Below are 8,162 nucleotides of genomic sequence, written 5' to 3' on the forward strand. Positions count from 1 at the left end.
CCAAATTGCCCCAACTCCAGAGGACGTTGGAGGCGATTAAGGGACAGCGGCGGAGTGTGAAGTACAAAGGGCTGGTGAAAGCCTGCCTGGAGGAGATAGCGCTCTCGTCGTCTGGCCCAGCGAGTAGGGGTTCGATAGCGGAACAGCCCCCGGAAACGCGGCCCCTGGGACCGCCGGACGTCAGCACTGAAGTCTCACCTGTCGTAGACAAACCAGCAGAAGCAGTCGAAGCCTCACTAAGCCCGGAAGCAGCGCAAGCCCTCGAATCCCTGCTCCTGAGAGCGGAGAGGCGCAAGCGATGCCAGGGACGTGGGGCCAAGGCCGCAAAGCGGTCCCGCCGTACATCTCGAACTGACGACGACATCGCGCCGGTTTCGATTTCGAACCGCAAAAGAAGGCGAATGGAGTACGCACGGATGCAGGAACTGTTTCGGAAGTGTCCGAGTCGTGCAGCAGCCGAAGTGATAGACGGCCACACCCGGGTCGTAAGGCACACCCTCGAGGATCTGGAGACCTATTGGCGACCGGTTCTCGAGGAGGTGTCGACCGCCCCGGGACCAACGCGGAAAGCGCTCGATGCTCTGACGCGGGGGGAAGTGGCCGACTATTCCGGGCTATGGGCGCCGATCACGGTCGAGGAGGTGAAGGCGTCCTGTGTCGACTCTCGGACAGCGCCAGGGCCGGACGGAATACGTTCGGAGGAATGGCGTGCAGTTCCCGCTCCATTGAAAGCGGAAATATTCTCTGACTGGTTAGCCAAAGGCGCTATTCCAGATCCGCTGCGGCAGTGCAGGACCATCTTTGTGCCGAAAAATGACATCCCTGCCGGCCCGGGCGACTATCGGCCAATCTCGGTTGCGTCGGTACCGCTCAGGCACATGCACGGCATACTGGCCAAGAGGCTGCTGCGCTGTTGCCCCCTGGACGCGCGTCAGCGCGGCTTTGTGAGTGCCGATGGAGCGCTGGAGAACACTGCCGTGCTGGACGCGGTGCTGGGGGATAGCAGGAAGAAGCTGAGGGAATGCCATGTGGCGGTCCTCGACTTTGCCAAGGCGTTCGACACAGTGTCGCACGGGGCACTGCTAGAATTGCTGAAGGCCAGGGGCCTGCCCGAGGGTTTCCTCAGTTATCTGGCTCACATGTACGAAACGGCGCATACCACCTTAGCCGTTAATGGAAAGAACAGCCGTCCTGTGAAAGTGGGTCGAGGGGTGCGTCAAGGAGATCCCCTATCGCCGGTACTTTTCAACATGGCGATGGACCTAATTCTTGCGTCGCTGCCGAAGGGCGTCGGCTACGGGCTGGAAGGCGAAAAAGTCGCGGCACTGGCCTACGCCGACGACCTAATCCTCGTTGCGGGATCGAAGGTCGGGATGCAGGAATCCATCGACTGTGTTGTTGAGGTCGGGGAGATGATGGGGCTAAGGGTGAATACCAGTAAGTCTTCCGTTTTGTCGATGGTGCCGGATGGGAAGCGCAAAAAGCACCACTACCCAACCAATCGGATGTTCACGGTGGGTAGGTCAAAGTTGAGGCAGGTGACGAGCGTGGAACGATGGCGCTATCTAGGTGTCGATTTCGAATCAGCCGGAACGGCGATGCTCGAGCTACAGGTGCGTAAGGCCTTGGACAACATCACCAGGGCGCCCCTAAAGCCACAACAACGGCTCGAGATAGTGAGGGGTCATCTGATTCCGAGGTTCATCCATGGCCTCGTGCTCGGAAGGATCTCGGACGACAGACTCAGAATGCTCGACATCGAAGTCCGGGGCGCTGTGAGGAAGTGGCTGAGGCTGCCGATTGACGTGCCGAAGGGGTACTTCCATGCGGAAGCTAAGGACGGTGGCCTAGCGATCCCGTCGCTGCAGGCGGTCACCCCGGAACTCATTTTACGGAGATACGGGGGCCTTGCCTCGTCGCGATGGGCTGCTGCGAAGGCCGCCGCGAAGTCCGAAAGAATTCGGAAAAAGCTGAGCTGGGCCCGGAAGCAAGTCCGAAAGTTCACCAGGGACCACCCGGTGTCCAATTTAACATCTGTGTCGCAGTATTGGCGTGAGATGCTTCACGCGTCGACGGACGGCCACGAACTTCGTGAGTCGTCTCGGAATCCGGCCTCCACTAAGTGGATCAGGGAGCGATGCATGGAGTACAGCGGCCGGGACTACGTGCAGTTCGTGCACTGTCATATAAACGCCCTTCCCTCCCGAGTCAGGGCCTCGAGGGGTCGTAGGGATGGTCGTGAGTCGGAGTTGAGCTGCCGCGCCGGTTGCACGGTCAGGGAGACAACGGCTCACGTCATCCAACAGTGTCACAGAACGCACGGCGGCCGCGTCAAGCGTCACGACTGCGTCACAAGGTTTATCGCCGAGGCGATGACCGGGAAAGGGTGGAAGGTGTTACTGGAACCTCGCTTCACGACCTCTATAGGGTGTCGGAAGCCCGACATTATCGCGTCAAGAGATGGTGTGGGAGTGATTGTCGACGCGCAGGTTGTCTCCGGTCAGAGGCCGCTGGACGATGCTCACCGTGAAAAGCGCCGCAAGTACGGGAAACACGAAGAGCTAGTCCAGTTGGTCGCTGAAAAACTAGAGCTGCCTTGTACGAAGAGCGTCCGATCTACTTCTTGCACGATTTCTTGGCGAGGTGTGTGGAGTGGAGCGTCCCTTAACGAGATGCAGAAGCTCCTCGGGCTCAATAGGGCAGTATTCGAGACTATACCTGGCATGGTATTGAGAGGCTCGCACATGAACTGGACCAGGTTCAACCAGATGACCGCCGTCGCGGCGGAAGCGTCGGACTGAGCGACCGGGGTCCTGTGGTAACAAGATAGGTTTACACAGGACCTATGTGGTACCGGACTCGAACGACAGTTAACAGGTCGTTGCTACACAGATTCCCCGCCAAACCACCTGCGTACCGCAACTAACATCCAACCTGTGCAATGCCACCTGGGCTTTGTCTCTAGATACGGGAGTGGGGAACAGCTGGTCACTCCCGTGGCCCAAATATCTCGTTATGAGACGCTCAGCACGAAGTTGGGAGGCGAAGGCAGGCGGCGGAATAGCCAAATGCCTCGTCATCTAATTAGTGACGCGCATGAATGGATTAACGAGATTCCCGCTGTCCCTATCTACTTACTTACTACTACTTCGGTGACAGCCGTCAAACGTGCAACATCGTTTCTGTAGTGCTCCGTGATTAAAAATCCGTTTTGTGGTTTTTCTCGTGTGTGCTGCGAAAATACTGTTATTACCGTGTGCGATAGATCCTGGAGCGTCGATTGTCGTTGGAAACGATCAAATCCGCCCAGGGATCGCCGGGAAATAAAGGGATAAGGACCCACAAGTGTTGACAATATATTTAGTGTAGATTAGTTTAGTGTAGTGAACATTTTTTGGGAGTATTCACGAAATACTCTTAAAATAGTGTGGATGGCACATAGGGACGCGTGAATTCAGTGGAAAATCGGTGGAAAATCTTCGGATTCCCGCGATCCACGTGGATTTAGTTTTCGTCGCACGTGCTGGCTACCACAGGGGGGTATTTTTAGAAATTGTGCCAACTACTGCTGTCAGCTGCCATCTGTCATATGACATTTGACATCTGACGGCTACTGACATTTGTCATTTGACATCCGACATTGACAGCTGTCATTGTCGTGCTGTACTCGTGCGGATTGGCTCATTTTTATTTTATTTTACTTTTATCCTTATAGTTTGTTTTATTTTATTTTAACTTTTCTTCTTTTGGCTTATTTTAATTTATCTTAGTTTGTTTAGTTATTTTTAAATTCACTATAGTAGTTGTTTGCTTACTGTTAGTTATTAGTAATTTTAATATTTAGATTAGAAATATTAGAGTAGTTCTTTCAGGTTAGTGTCTTTTTAAGCGGAGATGACAGACTCCGACGAGGGGGGGGGGAGGCCCGCCCAGTAGAACGCCGCCACCTTTTCGCCCGCGTGTCTCGTTGCTGCGAACGCCGCCGACACCGAAAACGTATCACACGAGTGCGGAGGAAGACTCGGAGGTGACACAGGCGATAGCCAGCGCGACCGCGAGAAGAGTGTATGACGAAGTTATGCAGGCGCTGTCGCCGCCGAAGAGTACTCCCGCGACCACCCTGCCAGGCCCGTCCAAAAGGCTTTTGTCTCCGGAAGAGATGGGGGCGCAGAAGAAGCTGCGAAGACGACAGGGGAAGCAGTGCTCGGCAATTAAAACGACTCTGACTCTTCCTGGTGAAGTGGAAGTCAGCGCTGTAGACCCGGGGACGCCGGGGACTGCGGATTTCCGCACACCGTGTTCTACAGACGACGAGGACGGGAGGCGTGACGCCCCCGACAGCAGCATGGCCCACAGCACGCCGCGTGAACTGCTGGCGCTAGCTAGCAGCGCTGCGAAACATATCGGGGACATTATTAAGTCTCCGATCGCAAGGCTTAACAAAGCAGACAGCGCCAGCGTAACACAGAATCTGGCAAAAATCATGGAAGTCGTAGCGCATATGGCCATAGCCATATCGGAGGGAGAAAAGGCTATTGACATCGCGAAAGCTCGAGCAGTCGATCTGGAGTCATGCCTGCAGGAGGAGAAGGCCAGATCAGCAAGCGCCGAATCGAAGGCTGGTCATGCTGCAGCCGCCAGTGCCGCATCAGCTGGGAGGCAGCCATCCTATGCCGAGAAACTGAAACAGCAATCGGGACCGGTGGTCGCGGTGTACCCCACCGATAAAGACGTAACGAAAACAGCTGAGCAAACGAAGACCATATTGAAGACCTCCGTAGCTCCCGCCGCTCTCAACATCAAAGTGGACAAAGTTAGAAGGCTTGCTGGAGCCGGGGTCCTCATTCAGACGAGAACCCGGGAGGACCTAGAGAGGCTAAAATCGGCAATCCCACCGACGTTAAGGGCAACGGAGCCGAGGAAGCGCCAGCCACTGGTGGCTCTTCGAAACGTGGAGGGTAAGGCCGACGATTTTGCGGCCATACTGAAGGCTCTCCACGAGCAAAATTTCAAAGGAAATGACGAATGGACTCTAGAAAAGATGCGCGACAGCTGCAAGCTGGCTTTCTACAAAAATAGATACGGAGGCGAAAGAACCACAGTGGTTATGGCGTGCGACCCTAAGCTGCGAAAGGCTCTTCTTGACAAAGGCAGAGTTTACATAGGGTGGGAGGTCGTAACCGTGGACGATTTCACAACAGCGATCTGCTGCCGGCGGTGCCAGCTTTATGGCCATGGCGAGGGCTCTTGTAAGGCGGAAGCCCCGACGTGTGGTAAGTGCGGGGAAACCGGACACAAGGCGGATGACTGCAAATCAGCAACTACGAGGTGTGCCACGTGCCACAAATTCGGCCGCAGCAAAGAGGCAAGCGAGCACAAGACGGCCAGTACGGATTGCCCTGCTCGCCGACATGCGGAAGTAAGACTGGCGGAACGCACGGCCTATTAATGGCACAACCACACATCACCGTCGGACAGGTCAACTTGGCGGGAGCTAGGACGGCCACCACTGAGCTACCCCTAGTCGCCGAGGAAATGGGGCTGGACGTCGTTCTGGTCCAGGAACATTATCCTAGCCCCCACATCATACAGTGCGATAATAACGCAAAGGCGGGGGTATACCTGCGGAGGAAGGATGTCGCATGCGCGGTACTGAGGCAACTATCCAACATGCACTGTATGGTGTGCCATCTACAACTGGATGCAGATGGCGTGTATTTAATATCTTGTTACTTCCAGTACTCGGACGACATAGACGTACATCTACGACACCTGGAGATGGTACTAGTCAGCCTGAGAGGGAAACGTGTCATAATAGGGGTTGACTCAAACGCGCACTCTCCGATGTGGTACTGCGAGAGAAGGCAGTACACCGGACGCGGACCAGACGTCACGCACCGTCGAGAATCGATGGAAGCGTTTATCCTGGCACATGGACTCCGTTTGGCGAACGTTGAGAACCAGCCGGCAACGTTCGCTGGGCCAACGGGCTCATCCAACATCGACCTCACTCTGACGAAAGGCACCCCGGTAACGGGGTGGAGAGTGCACGTGAACCGTATTGACAGCGATCATCGCCTGATCACATTCGTGGTGGCCAAGAAGACTGACAATGGGGTCGACTCGGGCGCAGGGTCGCCGGATGAACCAATGAGGTTTCGGGATCGCGGGGTGGACTGGGCACACTTCGAGGATCAGATCCGCCTCAGAGTAGGAACGGGGATTAAGTGGAACCGGCCTGCAACGCGAATCGCTGCTCAGTTCACCAAATTGGTAAAGAGCACTGCGTTGCAGACACTGGGGCTGAAACGGGAGGGTAACCGCGAGCGGGGGTACGAGTGGTGGACTCCGGACCTCGACCGGATGCGTCGCGAGACTTACCGCCTGCGTAGGGCCTGGCAGTCTGCTCGCAAACGCGAGAGTCCCGACGAGGAGCCTGCCAGGCAAAGATTCCACACGAGTAGGCGTAGCTATAGGGTAGCTATGGAGGAGGCGCAACTCGTGCATTTTAAGAAAATCGCAAATTCCGGAAACTTGGACCCATGGGGACAAGCCTACCGAGCCGCGAGTGGGAGGATCCGTCCTCCCCATAACGTAGTAAATGGCACAAAATATGCCGAAGGTTATGCTGGGAGCGTCAGGGAGGCCATGACGAATCTCTTAAAGGCATTGTGCCCAGACGACGACACGGGGCGGGATTCTGCGTACCACCGTCAGGTACGCGTCATGGCGGCTCTGACGCCTTCAGGTGGAGATGCCCCTCCTCCGACCGTCGAGATTGTGGGAAGAGTAGTCAGGGAGCTTCCCGACACCGCCCCGGGTATCGATGGGATTACGGCTCGTATTATTAAACACGTTTGGGCAGCCGCGCCGGTCGAAACAGCAGAGGTGTTTAGGCGATGTGTCCAAGAGGGCTCTTTTCCGGGCACGTGGAAGGATGGCAAGTTGGTTGTCTTACCAAAGGGTAACGGCAAGCCTCTTGCCGACCCGAAAGCGTACCGGCCCGTCACGCTGCTGCCGATTTTTGGTAAGATTTTAGAACGCTTAATGATAAGATGCGCACCGCAAATGACAAAGGGTCTATCGGACTGCCAGCACGGATTCACGCGAGGGCGGTCGACGGTCTCCGCGCTGAGGAGCATCCTTGGCGTGGCTCGTGAGAGCTCGTCGAAGTATGTGCAGGCGATATTTCTTGATATCTCTGGGGCTTTTGATAATGCCTGGTGGCCCATGATATTGCTGAAGTCGAAGCGGGGGGGTTGTCCGCCTAATATCTACAGGATGTTGACGGACTACTTCGTCGATCGAAGAGTAGGTATGTTCGTGGGCCGCTCGGTAGTGTGGAAGGCGGCCACTATGGGCTGTCCGCAGGGATCAGTGTTGGGACCCACGCTCTGGAACGTGCTCATGGACGATTTGCTCAAGCTGCCGCTCCCCGGGGGGGTTAGTATTGTGGCATATGCCGACGATGTGACGATCCTGGTCGAGTCCGGTGCCCGGGCGGGCCTGGAGGAAAAGTCCCAGGCGGCACTGAAGCTCGTCGGTGAGTGGGGCGCGAGAAACCGACTGGAGTTTTCTCCTGCCAAGTCATCCACGATGACTATCAGGGGTAAACTCCAGCGTCCGCCCACCATCAGATTCGGGAGTAACTCGATCAGGAGCGTCGCGTCGACCACGGTACTGGGGGTGGTGATTGACGCGAGTCTGTCCTTCGCGCAGCATGCGGTGTACATAGGGGAGAGGGCGGCAAATTGCTTCGGCAAGATGTCGAGAGTGTCGGCGTGCTCTTGGGGCGTTAGGTACAGTGCCCTTAAGGTACTGTACAAGGGTACGTATGTGTCCACCGTCACGTATGCTGCGGCATGTTGGCATGAGCGTGCGTCCCTTCACGTTGTGCGGAGCGCGCTTTTGCGCACCCAGAGACCCGCCTTGGTTCTTCTAACCAAGGCGTATCGCTCGACGAGCACTGACGGACTGGCGGTTCTGGCCGGTGTGCTGCCGGCCGACCTCGAGGTGATTCGGGCGGGCAGACTAGGCGCTCTGCGCGAGTCCGCGGTTACCAAGGAGGAGCTACGGCGTGCCAAACTCAGAGAGGCTGAGTCCGCTCTTGCCGCATGGCAGGAGCGTTGGGACACATCGATCCACGGGAGGGAGCTATATCG

Source organism: Melitaea cinxia, chromosome 25 (assembly GCF_905220565.1).
Source record: "Melitaea cinxia chromosome 25, ilMelCinx1.1, whole genome shotgun sequence".
Lineage (NCBI taxonomy): Eukaryota > Metazoa > Arthropoda > Insecta > Lepidoptera > Nymphalidae > Melitaea > Melitaea cinxia.